At 27.9% G+C, this 16,111-nt stretch overlaps 1 long non-coding RNA gene across 2 annotated transcripts; it reads right to left on the bottom strand.

Moving 5' to 3' along the window:
- Positions 1-1,221: 1,221 nt before the first annotated feature.
- On the bottom strand, positions 1,222-5,771 carry LOC135665762 (uncharacterized). 2 transcript variants are annotated; one of them, XR_010509463.1, is made up of 2 exons: positions 5,737-5,771; positions 1,222-2,454 (listed from the first exon to the last, which is right to left on the bottom strand). It is a non-coding gene; the product is annotated as an uncharacterized LOC135665762 (long non-coding RNA). The 2 variants fall into 2 exon arrangements; XR_010509464.1 differs by lacking the exon at positions 5,737-5,771 and adding an exon at positions 4,880-5,008.
- Positions 5,772-16,111: the final 10,340 nt, after the last annotated feature.

The raw sequence follows: 16,111 nt of genomic DNA, 5'->3' as shown, positions 1-16,111 counted from the left end.
AGGAGAATAAAGATATACACTTGCCAGAATATGGAATGAAAGTCTTGTTAAATGACACAATTCCATTGAATTGGTAACTTTGCCCATTTCTCGAAAGATGGTATAAGTAGCTACAAGGAAGGATTGTAGTTGAGCTCTTTCTATATACAGGACAAAGGCTAGTAACAACACCAATGCATATGTTTACTATAACATTGAAAGGTCAGATGATGCTACTACCATCACTCTATCCCATGTCTTTGTAACTAAAATGAAAGCTACTGATTTAGGAAGAGCCCTTACTGACGAAGAGCAAACCAAATTTTGTTTAACCATGTCAGATATTTCATTCACACCATTGTAGTCAATAATTCTTCCAAGATGATGCAATGCAATAGATGACTATTCTGGTTCTGAATGACCAACATTATGTAGAATAAGCCCACCAATAAAGCCTCATTTCATTATTAGTTTACCGTTAAGGTTATCAATGCTCATTTCACATAATGATGATAACCATTTATCAGTCTACAAATACTATGAAATTTTTGATGCATTACAATAGAAGATCAAGATTATAAAACATAGAGAAGAAACCGTAGGAGAGAGTAATGTTCTCAGGCAACTTAAATAGAAAATCAAGCATAGCAGATACTACTTGCCAACAAAGAGATATTAAGATGTGAGCTATCCCGGGCATTTTATTATCCAATGCTTGCATGTGCTCAACAATAATCGATTCAAGCACGCAAAAAATAATAGCCTTGGCATTTCTAGCGACATGACATCCCAAAGGAATAGTATTTTTGTAACATGAAGATGATTCCTTATTGTTTCTAGATAATGACCACCAACAAAGGTCCGCAAACTGCATGGAAGAGAGTTTAGTTGCATACCAATAGCTTCCAAAATTATTTCTCCAAACTCACCAAACTGTTTTCTTATGTTTGGGAATAACATATGCATGTGAGGAAAATGTACTTGAAATGATAGTTTAACGTCTGACTGATCAGAAGACTCAAATTCTGTGGGAGTGTGTTTTGGTACCTGATGGATATGAATATGCAGATTAAAAATTCTATTACTAAATTATCGGTAAGTGCTAACTCATCCTCAAAAACTGAAAAAACGATGAAATTTGTGAAAGACCAGAGGCAATAAACAAGTGTTCCTTCAAGTATTGCTTTGTATTTCAAGATACTGACATCCATCCTAAAAGTCTAGAAAATGAACATGTGCAACTTGAAAATCTAGATATTTTCTGCATCCATGATAAATGTGGAACTAAAGTTCTGTAGATGAAACCAGCACTTTTGATACCAATGGGATATGTCCGTTCATCATTTCCAGATTAATCCTTCAAGAAGTGCCCAGCACCTTGGCAGCCCATGTAACTTTACCATTTCAAGTTGTATGTTGCCTGCTTTCAGTTGGGTGTACAAAATTGTAAGTTGTCCACTAAGATTTGCAGCTGACTGCAGTATAATGTCATTAACATTCTCTACAGAACAGGATAACTCAGTTGCAGAATGCAGTAGAAAGAGGGGAGACTCTGTAGGAGGATTACAAAGTGGCAAAGCAATGGTTGATTCTGCCTAATCAAAGTTGCCACATCAGATTCAATGTCGACTTGTGATATTTCTAAAGCCTACTGATTATCTTCAAAATAATATGTACAAGGTTTCCAAAGAGCCAAAATTCTCTCAGATTCGAGGTCCAGTTTAGCGGAAGCAGAATTTGTAGAACAGTTATATCTCTTTTACTTTCAAGATAAGCTATTGTCTCCAGATTGACATTACATCTCTTAAGGTCTTCATAAAACACCACTAATCCATTTTTATTCATGAATTTGGATCCAATGATTTTCATCTGATTCATAAGCTCTGAATTGCATCCATATGAAATCGATTATAAAGAATGAGTTGGCATAACATTCTGCAGCCAAGAGTATGGATTCTATTGCAGCTTCATGGCTTTCTGGGGTTGTCATGCTGGGAACACAAATCAGCTGCCAAATGTTCAAATTGGGAAGCCCTATATACCGAATCTTGATAGTTTACAAGTTGTAGATAATCTGCTTGTGAATACAAGTAATCAGCAAAGAAACCAATATTCTGAAAGTTGTTATTTGAAATCTTATTCACCTCTGAAACACCACAACTGAAATTCAATCTGATCCAGTCCCCAGTAAAATAATTTGAAACACTTGTCAGAACAATTTTTGACAGATCTCTAGGAGCAAACTACAGATTAGCATCTTGGAGTACATCTTTTCTTGTGGCAGCTTTAGATGCATCAATCTTTCTCTTTGCTTCATCCGGATTACTGGATGTGCTAGAAGCCCCATGAGAACATATCACAAAGTTAGAAGAAACAGCTAAAGACTCTTGATCAGCCACCTTAGGAAATGAACATTTGCAAAGGTCAATATCTGAAGGAAATGGCATATGTGGCCCCAAAACAAAAAGGAGTACACTGCAATATAGAAAGACAATGAAGACAGTATATTGTCAGCTAAAAACCAAGTAATGTAACAACCAACAAGGTGCATTTGATAAGATTCATTTTGTTGCAGGGAAAAAAAAAAAATAATAATTTCTTCTTTTTTGACTCTCACAAACTGTAGTCTTCACCGATCACTTCATTCTCTCTCTTTGCATCTCCAAAAATAAGCATTATAAAGTATAAACTATAAAGATGTTCAAATTTTTTTAATTTCTCTATGATATTAGCATATGCTATTACAATAGACCTTGGTGCAATAGATTCACGTCTCCATTCACATTCCACAAAAGGAAGAATGGCATGCCTTTGTAATGCAGTACATATAACATTGAATGCAATACAACAGTTCTTCTATTTGTCCAAGTGTATATCATTAGCATCTTCAGAAGTTGTATTCTTTGTTCCAGTAATCACAGGATCACGGAAGGGTTCTAGCATCTCTAAAAGAAATAGAAGCCTATGTTTAAATTCCTACAAGGATGGTAAAAGCATCATCTATCTGATTGGAAAGAGTAAGCAAAATTATGCTTGATACTTTAATAGAAGGTCAAACCTTATATTTTGACAGTACATCATCCATATGCTCAGACAAGGACAGCAAGATATATTTCAAAGCAAGGATTGAAACATCGTACCGTACCGACATTTCGAGGTTGGCTTGATGTGGTACGGTACGCCTAATTTAGGTGTAATGGAGTTTAAGATAATACAAATATGAGAAAAAAAGAGTTTGAGATAGTTTAACAGAGTATGAGAATGAAATGGAGTGAAATAGGGGAGAAGAATGGTTTAAAAACATGAGAAGGGTTTGAGATAGTTTAAGCGTTCCTCCTGGTAATGGGTGGTCCGCATACCGGTAACCTATCGGACCGGTACGTACCGCCTGTACCGGGTGGTACCATTCAAAATTGAATACCTTGCTTCAAAGCAGCATAAGCACGACTAGTAGATTATGGAAACACCCGGTAGGGGCATTATGAACAGAGTCAACCAAACATGAAGTATGAAAATAAGTGCATAATCTATCATACGAAATTTTTTCCTTTTCTTAAATTTTTATTCAGGAGGAAGTGGATAGAATTTGGATAATAACGGGGGCATTGTGATGAAATTCACAGTTTCTTGAGCACACAGATGAAAGATGGATGACACATACAGGGTTCATGAACTAAAAAGTACTAAATGACAGTAACTAGAACTAAAGGACTTGCATTCACAGGATTTGAAGTGTATATTTGAAGTGTATATTGGTATCTTAGAAACATGTAAAAAATAATCTGCTACCCATTAAGAAATATATAGCTTTCCAAGCCACAACAGTAGTTATATTGGTCCATAAAAGTCCCATAAGAGTTGAGCACAACACTCCAAAGAACTCTGTACAAGGCTGCGTCATAGTTGTATCATCAGAACACTGAAACAGTAGGTTCTTTATTGGCTCTCTAGAAAAAAAGGAAAACTCCAATCCAACAAACAAAAGTTTCAGTTTCACAATAACTGCTATGATGATCAGGATCAAATTCAAGAGATCAGGGTTTTATTCAAGTGTACAAATGACTGATATTGTTGGAATCTTCATAATAAGGTAATAGATGGATCACAAAATAACATCTATGATAGGTCATAGAAAGTATTTTTTTAGTTCATCAGGATGGACATGTCAGTACAATACATGCCGATCAGCACGGTTTAAACATATGGCTGGAACAAGCCTTGTGCTTGATTGTGTGTTCAGGGACATCCTTGGTATAAAACAAAACTCCATGCTAGTATTATACTAGCATAACATAGTTCGACAATCATCAACCACTGCCATCTGAACAATCATCAAATGGTGAAACTAATTGTCATCTGAACAATCATCATCAAATATTATACCACAGCAGAACAAATTGCCTCTGAACTTCATAGTCTTTGTTATGCTAGGACTATGATGTTCAAATCAAATAACATTTTTCTCAAAATGAGGAGATTATTTCAAGAGAAAATTAGTGATTGATAATTTGACCATCCACAATAAATCACAATGTATTGACCACAAAAAAGGTCAGATCTGCACCAAGAAATGACCAAGTACTCATCAAACATAGATAGTTTTAATTGCTTATGTTAGATAATTCACCAAACATTGTTTATATATTTTCATGATGAATAGGTTAATTATGATGAATCATGATTTATATACATCTACCTATTCTAACATTAAATAAATACCAAATTTTGTCACATTAAATAGTGAACATTATACATTGATACATACTCATATCCATCATATCAATATCTTACACTTGTATCCATGACTTCATAACCAACCAACCAACCAAACGAGCATTCATTATAATAAAGAATTAAGCCTTCATAACAGTAATAAAAACAAGAAGAATGATGAAATTACTTGAATAACACCAAGAGGTCCTCCAGAAGTTCAATTGCAAGATCAACATGAAAAAGGGTCAATGCAGTTACAAAAATACAAGTTGTTGACTTAATATGTAGACTTATTATGGAAAAAGATGAAACCTTTGCAGTATTTGTATATATCCATGGTGATAATGGTCCAAAGCATAAATCAATCAATACACATGTTGCTTTTGCCTGAAGATTGAAAAATAAATGCTTACTTAGAAAGCCAAAAAGTAAGTTGTCTATTCATAATTAAACTTGGTATGAAACCAACAAACACGAGATGATAAGAATGAAGACAGATAGCCCGCACAAGCATTAATAAGATAACGATGACATTATTATTATCTGCAACAACAGATTAATATGAATTGTTGAGACTTTTGATAAGAATACAAATGCATGTAACGTATATCACCCAGATGCATCACTACTGAACCTGAGAGAGAGCAAGCTGGACAGAAGGATGTTTCCACAAAGAAAAACTATCATCAACTTGATTTAGGAGGCTAATTGGAGGAAGACGTGCCATCAAATAAAAGGAAATCAGAATCCATCCAAATTAATTAATATATAAACCAGTAAAAGGTGTTAAATGTTTTAACTTAAAACAGAGACCTTTCACCTGGAAGCAGTGCTTATATAAGTGGTAATAGGGACCAAATTTTAAATTACTGTTAGCAAATTTGCAGAACAGGAGAGGCTATCTATTCATTATAAAAGAATGTAAACACTCGACAAATTAGTTACAGAAGCAGACTCCTGGTGGCTAAAAGTTATTCCAATAGGAAAAAAACAGGATACTTAGTTTAAAAAATATTATAGGGTAGGTGATCATTTAGAACATACTTGTGAAGCACATCCAAATAAGACATGAGGACTGCTTTCTTCCGCTGCAGATATATCCAAGACATTCAAATAAGAAGCATCCCAATAATCTTCAGTTTATTTGAATTCTTCCCCAAACAAGCTCAAGTAATCAGTAGGTTGCATGTGCCTGGTTACTTCAGTTTTAACAATTTCATCAAATATTGAAGAAACATTTAGCTTGTACTTTTCAAAAGAGAAGAAAGAACTTGCTATCTTGAACATTACCAAGAATTGCTAGCTTACAATCTCAAGAGAAGCAAAAGTGCTATCTTGCCTATTTCAAAAAGCAAAATTTGCAAACTTGCACAACTAAAAATTATTGCTAGTTTGTATGTTGTAAAACTTACATATCTCTAAAACTTGATAGTTGCACTTCTCCTTTTTGTTGATGACAAAGGGGAAAAAGATATGATAATATGAGAATCATACATGGTAGGATGTAATATACTTTGATATTTTGATACCTTGATAATTTGAAACATTTATGATAAAACAATTCTACCCTACGAGTTTTCGATGATTTGAAACATTTATGATGAAACAGCTTCATCGATCATATTTGAAAGTATATACAATTTGTATCATTTTTATTTTCATATTTATATTTTATTTATTTATTTATTTTGATAATAATATTTTTTGTTAGGTGCATACCTCAAAAAGAAGGAATACCAATGAGTTTTTGAATGGTACTTCTTCTTATCAAAATGATTATATTAGGTTGGCAATTCTGGATTACGTATATGAAGAAAGTAAATATTTATTTATTTTCTTAAAACTATTGGAACTACATGATAATTTTTAACTTAAAATTTAATTACACTAAAAGTTATGCATATATTAATAATTATTTATTTTTTTAGATTATGATTATAAAACTTAATATTCAGTTCTCAAATGCAACCACCACTTATGCATTATTAGACATATTTTATCAAGATTATTATTTTATAAGAATTTAAAATATAAGATAATTATTATTTAAAATATTAAATTATTTTATAATAATTTGAATATAATACAACTCATAGTTATATAAATATTATATCAAATAAAGTATGTATTGTGTACTTACATTTCTACTAAGTTTTGCTTGAGTTCCATTCAATTAATTTTTATAAGAGAAATAAGGTATAGTCTCCAAATCTTACACATCAACTTCATTTTCATTAAAAGTTATATTATAGTGAATATCCATTTTATTACATTAGATGTGATGAACTTAAAGATATTATGAAGACTAACATGAAATAATATGAATAATATTGGCTCATTAGAACGTATAAATGTATTATAATTTCATTAGAAGATCAAGTTATTTTATAGTTTTAAGTGATAAATTTTTTATCAATGAATTATGTTTATTATTCGATCAAATTACTTTATGATTTGATCAATTTAAAAGATTGAACATTTAATCATTAAAGTTATCAAACTCACAAAATATTTTAAATTTCCCAATGATGTCAATTTAGATGATAAATATCTTGAACATAGCATATTCTTGGAATCGAATCGATACTATTTACTTTTATAAAAAAAATAGATTGCTTGTTGTTGTCCTCAAATATTTTATCTTAAAATGTTGCAAAGAAAATCAGATGATGACAAAGAAAAAAAGAGATATGAGAACCATTCATTTGTAATACAGTTTTAAAATAATAAAATATCAAACCAATATAATTGAGCTAAAAAATCTTATAGTATTTGCTCTATATTGTATCAAAATATAATTCTAACTAATTTATAATGAGAATTTATTTATGAAAAATATAATTATTTTTTAAAATATAAAATATATATTTATTATATCATTCATTTAAAAGATTATTATTTAAACAAATGCACATAATTTGTTTTATAGGAAATTAAGGAAATAACAAGGATATCTGATGATGATGAGCATGATGACATATTTGTACTAGATTTAACTTTTTCATCTCAAGATTTTTCTTATCTATATGGAAGCATAATATTATCGAAATATCAGAAATTATATGATCATTTGATAATCCTTTAATTAATAGTCAATAATGTAATCAAATAAGAAATATAATATTCTTATTAAAATATTTATTATATTTAGTTTAGTATTCTTAAGCAATTATTAATTAATTTATGTCTCTATTTATGTCAACATATATGCATAATAATCATGAATAGCATTCTCATATTAGATTCAGATTTGAAACTTCATTTGGTAAAAGAAGATACTAAAAGTTGTTAAATCTATTAAATCGATCAAAACATATAGTAATTTGTTCGAACAATAAAAAAATTTTAATGATATAAAATTTATCACTTGAATCTATAGAGTAACTTGATATTCTAATGAAACAATGGTACATTTATACCTTTATACCATCTAATAGGTCAATATCAACCACATTACATCATGTTGGGTTCAAGAGTATCTTTAAGTTCATTGCATCTAATGTAAAAAAATTAATATTTACTATAATATAACTTTTATTATAATAAAGTTTATATGAATAGAAACTTATAGTTTCTTAAATGCTAATATGCCAAATATGGGTAAAGTTTAGAGACCACATTCTACTTCTCTTGTAAAAATCCACTGAATGATTCCCCAAGTAAAGCTTAGTAGAAATGTAAGTATGCAATACATGTTTTGTTTCCTATAACATTAATTTAATAATGAGTTGTATTATATTCTAATTTTTAGAAAATAATCTAATATTTTAAATAATAAATTACCTTATATTATTCATATAATCTTAATGAAAAGTGTCTAATAATGCATAATTGGTGGCTACATTTAAGAACCAAAGATTTAGTTTCACAATCATAATTTGGAAAGAAAAGAATATTTGTTAATATATGCATAATTTTTAGTATAATTAAATTTTAAATGAAAAATTATCCACCAAACTTTCAATAAAAATAGATATACTTACTTTCATCATATACATAATCCAGAATTACTCACCTAATGAAATCATTATTATGAAAAGAATCATCATCCAAAAATCGATTGGCACATCCTCTTTTTAATCTCCAAAAAGGTATATATTGTATGCACCTTATAGAAAAATATTATTATAAAAATAAAAATAAAAATATAATTATTAAAATATAAACTATACAAATTATATATATATCTCCCATTATAATTGATGAAGCCATTGCAATAAAAGTACAAAGGAGATTTATCTTTTACAAATAGAGATTATTGAATAATACATCTAATATTCTTAAAATAAATTGAAAGATATGACCTCCCATATTTCTTAGAAAATCCATTAGTACTGACATACTCGTAGTCACGAATAAATCTACTAATATTTTAGATATAGAAATATCATCACTAGCTTATATCATTGTTATTTTCTTAATTTTCTATAAAAAAAATATATGCATTAGTTTAAATAGTAAACTTTCAAGTGAATGATATAATAAAGAAATATTTTATATTTAAAAAATAATTATATTTTTCATATATAAATTCTCATCATAAATTTGTTAAAATTATAGTTTGATAGCATACAATGCAAATACTTAAGGTTTTTTTAGCCACATTATCTTTTGGTTAAATATTTTATTATTTTAAAATTATACTATAAAAGAATGATTCCCATAGCTCTTTTTTCCTTTGTTATCACCTAATTTTCTTGGTAACATTTTGAAACAAGAAATTTGAGGACAATGACAAGCAATCTTTTTTTTTAAAATAAAAGTAAGTATTATCGATTCGATTCCAAGAATATACGACTAATGATCAAGAAATTTACCATCCAAATTTATATCATTGAAAATTTTAAAATATTTTGTTAGTTTGATAAGTTTTTAAATGATTAAATGTTAAATTTTTTAAATCAATCAAATCATAAAGTAATATGATTGAATAATAAAAATAGTTCATTGATATAAAATTTATCACTTAAAACTATAAAATAACTTGATCTTGTAATGAAATAATAGTACCTTTATACCTTCTAAAAGTACGTTATTATTTATACCTTCTAAAGCCAATATCATCCACATTACTTCATTTTAGTCTTCAAAATACTTTTATGTTAATCGCATCTAATGTAACAAAATAGATATTAATTATAATATAATTTTTAATTATAATAAACTTGATGCAAATAAGAACTTATTATTTTTTAAATGCTAATATGTCAAATATGGTTAAGGTTTGAAGAACTTACCCTCATTCTCTTAAAAAAATAAACCAAATTGATGCCCAAGCAAAGCTTAATAGAAATGTAAGTATACAATATATGTTTTTTTTCCAATAACATTATTTAAATTATCTTATATTCTTCGTATAATCTTGAGAAAAAGTGTCTAATAATGCATAAGTATTGGTTGCATTTGACAAACAAAGATTAAATTTCACAATCATAATCTAAAAAGAAAAGAATAATTGTTAATATTATGAATAATTCTTGGTATAATTAAATTTTAAGTTAAAAATTATCATTAGTTATTAACTTTTAATAAAAATAGAAATACTTACTTTCTTCACATACATAATTCAGAATTGCCTACATAATAAAATCATTATGATAAAAAGAATCATCTTCTAAATACCGATTGATACCTCTTTTTGAGCTCCAAAAAAGTATATCTTGTATGCATATAATAGAAAAAATATTAATATAAAAACTATATATTATTATTAAAATAGAAAACTATACAAATGGTATATACCTCCCAATATGATCGATTAAGCTACCAAAATGGAAATATAAAGGAGATTATTTAATGAAACATATAATATTCTTCAAAGAAATTGAATAATATGACCTTTCAAATTTATTAAAAAATCTACTAGTACTAATATACTCGTAGTCATGAATAAATCTACTAATATAAATGATAATATAATAATTATTGTAAAAATTAATAAATAAGATACTATCAATAACCTTATACTATGTGCAGGTAATTTCATGTTATATAATAATCATTTCACAAATTTTAAGGGCACTAGATAAAAAATATAATTATTAATAATCATATATTTTAAAATCCATAATGATGTTTATAAAATAATTAATAATTTTGAAACATTATGAATATCACATGGTGAAAATGATTAAGTATTAAAAGTTTAAACATTATATTAATTATCATAATAAAATTAAATAACAAAATAAAATTATACAAAAACTAATATTACAAGAATACAATTATACCAAAGTTGTAACATCTTAAAAATGCTGAAAAATATTAAAAATCAATTTAATAGATCGAGTTATATGATAGTCTTATTGATTTTGTTTAAACACAAAGTTATCACAAAAATAATCATATATTTTTTAGCAAATCTTTATGTCTTATGAAACATCAAATGTTGTTGGACATTAATATTCACAATTATTACATATGCTTAAAGAATTATAAGAATATAAATTAATCGATCTAAAGATAATCAAGAATACTAAGTATGGATTACTACAATAAGAAGAACAAATATTACATATGCATAAAGAATTTTAAGAATGCAAATTAATCAATCAAAATTTAATAAAAAATATTAAGTTAGGATTACGACGATAACAAGAATTAAACATACATTAGTCAATATCATCCATATTACTTCACAGGTTCTACCCATTTTTTATATTTCTAAGTAAAACATGTTTGTCAAAATTTTCTAGTGGATTAAGCTCTTGAATATTGCAGTGCTAGTAAAGAATATTTAAAATTAATCAAATCACATTATAATGGTGACATGAGTATATCATCAATTAACTTATTATACTATTCAAATTCTAGTATACATTTACCATTTTGTGATGTGCTAAAAAATATACAAAACATGATTTTTATTTTCTATTTCTCAAATAAGATGATGAATTAAATATTCTTAACTAAAGTTATGATTTTCTATATATCATAATGATAGAAAAAGATCTATATATTTGTCATATTTATTTAAAATGAATATGACTATCGTACAACTCGATCTATCAAATTGGTTTCCAATATCTTTTCATCATTTTTAAGATGTTACCACTTTGGTATAATTGTATTCTTTTGATGTTACTTTTTGGATAATTTTATTTTGTTATTTAATTTTATTATGATACTTAATATAATGTTTAAACTTTTAATACTTAATTGTGTTCACCATGTGATATTCATAATGTTAAAAAAATATTAATTATTGTGTAAATATTGTATGGATTTTAAAATCTAATTTTTCTAATGATGTATTTTTTTTTTTTATGTAGTGCCCTTGAAATTCCTGAAACATATATTACTGAAAATGAAATGACCATCCCATGGTATAAGGTTATTGATAGTATCTTACTTTTTAAAAGTTTTTTAATAAGTATTATACTATCATCTATATTAGTAGAGTTATTCATCACTACGGGTATGTTAGTACTAGTAGATTTTTCAATATATCTTAGAGGTCATATTTTTTATTTTATTAAAAAAATATTACATGTATCATCTAATAATCTCTATTCATAAAAGATAAATCTACTTCGTACTACTATTGTGACATTTTCATTGATCATATTTAGAGATATATCCAATTTGAATGATTTTATCTCAATATTTATATTTTATTTATTTATTTTTATACTAATATTTTTTTTGCTAGGTGCATATGAGAATACCTTACTGCAGTTCAAAAAGAAATTATGCCAATCAATTTTTGGAAGATGATTCTTTTCCTCATACGAATTTTATTAGGTGGGCAATTCTGGATTATGTTTGTGAAGAATGTATATATTTCTTTTTTATTAGAACTATCATAACTACATGATAATTTTTAACTTGAAAATGTATTATACTAAAAATTATGTATATCTTAATAATTACTCTTTTTTTTTCATATTATGATTGTGAAACTAAATATTCAGTTCTCAAATGTAGCCACCACTTATACATTATTAGACACCTTTCATCAAGATTATATGTTTGAAGAATATCAGGTAATTTATTATTTAAAATATTAAATTATTTTGTAAGAATTTAAATATAATACAACTCATTGTTATATAAATGTTATCGAAACAAAGCCTATATTGCATACTTGTATTTTTACTAGGCTTTGCTTAGGGATTTGTTCGATCAATTTTTGCAAGAGAAGTAGATTGTGGTCTTCAAACCTTACCTAGTAGATTAGCATTTTAGAAACAGTAAGTTTCTATTTTTATCAACTTTATTATAATTAAAAGTTCTATCACAGTTAATATCAATTTTGTTACATTAGATGTGATGAATTTAAATGTATTTTGAAATAAATAAATTATATTTTTTTATTATGTGTAATTTCTAGCTTTAAAATCAATTTTTTAAATATTACATTAGAGTTTCTTATGACGAGCTCAATAATGATAATTCGATATCATTAATATAATGATTGGATTTTATAGATTGTATATCTATGTAATATTAAAATATTATTTTAGCTTATAATAACTTACTTTATATTATTCTCATTATCGATTTTTAAATTTAGATTAAAAATTTATGATGATAAATTTTACTGATCTTCTCGTTATCTTCTATTTACAGGTTCTACTTCAACTTCTCTATGACCTATATTGGTCTAGGCATGGTAATGCTTAAGAGACGTATATGTTCCATGCTTCTGGGAGCATTAATCTTATGGGGATCTTGTAGCCATATTTAGAAACCAAAAGAGGTTAGTGGTACAATGAACACAACAAATTTTCTAATATAAAAAGCCTCCAAGGATACAAAGTAATTTAATACCTTTTACCTTATCTTAATTGAGATTTTCTATTATCCAAAATTTATTATCTCTTTTTAATGTTGATGCAATAGATTTGCATGAAGCCTTCAACTCTAGCTTTTAGATATAAAGTATTCTCAATCGCAAGTATATAATTATATCCAAATAAAGAATCAAATATGATATACTCTCATAGACTTTAGTTTTGCCTAAGTAGTGTGATACTTATGTGCTTGTACATAAAGAGTCGACGTCCTCATAATATCATAAAGTTACCTAAGGATAAGTGCCCATACGACATTGTTACAGAACTATGTGACAACTCAACCTAATACATTACTCCAAATCTCAACATGTGCGATATGGGGGTTCCAATGTTCTAAGATGAATGAAGTTTTGAGGGGCCACTCCGTGAACCCGACTATAATGCACCTCCTCTCTTCCAGTTATTCTCTTGTCGTTGTTGTTGAGTAGTGAAACTTTGATCGCTAGTGTTAGTTCAAGTCACTGGTAACTCTGACTCTATTGTGGGGTGGATCGAATTGCACTTTATCTTCACTGGTTCTAACAAATCTTTCAAGCGAAAGAGAAAACCTTCATATGTAGCATATTATATTGGCTGAATTGAATGGATGTTTATTGAAGCTTCAATGAGCATCATCTCATGAAAGTTAAAGTTTTGAGACATTATCCTTCACATTATTTGTCCATTGATTCCTCTTCTACATAATTGTCACATCCAATTAGGTTCTTATTCCCTCCACTTTTAATTGCCACTCTGTTACGGAATGAAGTAAATAAACTATCTTTAGTAAAACCAATCAACATGAGTGAGGATTTGATAACTATGTGTTACTAAGTACTTTTTGAATGATCTACAAAAATATGCAAAACTCTTTTACTAGATAACTAAGAGAACTTGGGTACTTAGTTTTACCCATGCTCTCAAAAGTTTTGAAGGCCAAGGTTATTTGACTTTTTTAGCCTCCTTAAGCATTATACTTCATACATAAAGTTAGCTAGCAAGTATTTGATATTGAAATCTTTGCTCTTACTTCTGAAACCCTCAAAATGTTACACTCTTTGCATTGAATTAATTATTCAGATTTGCCTTCTCATTACCATTGAACTTGTGAATCAACAAAATTGTTCTGTAGTTGTAATTTTACTTATTTATTTATTTATTACTTCAATATATTTTTCATATAGTAAAATCATATAATATATATTTTTTTATTTTTATTTTTACCATTTTTTCCAATTTATGATTATGAATATAGTATATCAAATACTAATGTAATTTATTTCTATTGTTTAAATGTGTTTTGCAGGCTTATACTTATATTGCAATTTGCATTCAAGATGTTGATTTTCAGTTGTTTAAAATGATTATGACATGTGATTAATTCATATTACACTTTTTGAGAGAAGAGGTATAAGATCAAGATCCCAAAGAAGAGAGGCAAAGGTAGTACTTTATTGAGGAGTTTATTCCTATAAAATTTATCGGTGCTTTGCATATATGCACTATAGTCCTTCATTTTGTACTCATCCCTCTTATTCTTCCATTAAGAGGGTACCAAATTGTTTCTTATATTGCAATTTGTATTCGAGAAGTTGTTTTTCAGTTGTTTAAAATGATTGTGACGTGAGTTAAATTCATATTACACTTTTTGAGGGAAGGGGTACAAGATCATGATCCCTAAGAAGAGAGGCAAAGGTAGAACTTTATTGAGTTTATTTCTATAAATTTTATTGGTCCTTTGCATATATGCATCATAGTCCTTCATTTTGTACTCATCCCTCTTATTCTTCCATTAAGATGGTACCATATTATTTATCTTATAATCCTTTCTCCAATCATATCATTCTTTACATCATTATCTTATAATGCAGTAAATTGATCCATTGTATCCACTAGCAATCCTATTATTATACTCTTGATAGCTTCATGGTTTAGTTCTTTTGGGGGAGGGTCGTTGGAAGAGTTGATATTTTGTACTATTTTATTTTGTATGGGAATGAGATCATCCATCATGAGTGAAGATTTTAAGATAGGATATCTTTCTAAGATATCCCCATGATTGACTTTCATTGGACACACTTTTAGCATTAACTTAGATAATGTGATTGGTGTATCAGTCTACTTATTGAAAGTTAAATCATTTCCGATTAGTACATCACTTAGGAGATATAAGGTGCTCTATAATTCTATTTATAAAGGAATGGATTTCATAGCAAACAACAATTGGAAGCATTTACCATAAAATTATTTTCCCCTATCCATTCTGTTCTTTTTTATTTCAATATTCCTTAATATTCTTCATTAATAGTTACAAAAGAAGAAAGTTTCATGGTCTCAATAGGTACCTGATCCAATTGCACTTGCAATTCCATTTCTAGTGAGCCTTTCTTTGTCGTTAGCTTGTTCATAGGAATTATTGTAGATTTTATTTGGTGAAAGTATCAAATAGTCCATACGGAAATATTATGACCTACATTTGCTTGGGGCATCATATGCGAAGAGAGACTATGGGACCTACCTGCTGCACTACTTGGATTAAAAGGTGTAAAGTTATCCATATGCTTCCGTGGATATGGTATATTAAATGTTTTACTATTCAATTGCAAATCATGTGCATTATGCTATTTCTTTATTCATACATA

Source organism: Musa acuminata, unplaced genomic scaffold (assembly GCF_036884655.1).
Source record: "Musa acuminata AAA Group cultivar baxijiao unplaced genomic scaffold, Cavendish_Baxijiao_AAA HiC_scaffold_1044, whole genome shotgun sequence".
Taxonomy (NCBI): domain Eukaryota; kingdom Viridiplantae; phylum Streptophyta; class Magnoliopsida; order Zingiberales; family Musaceae; genus Musa; species Musa acuminata.
This window is presented reverse-complemented; position numbering and strand designations above follow the sequence as displayed.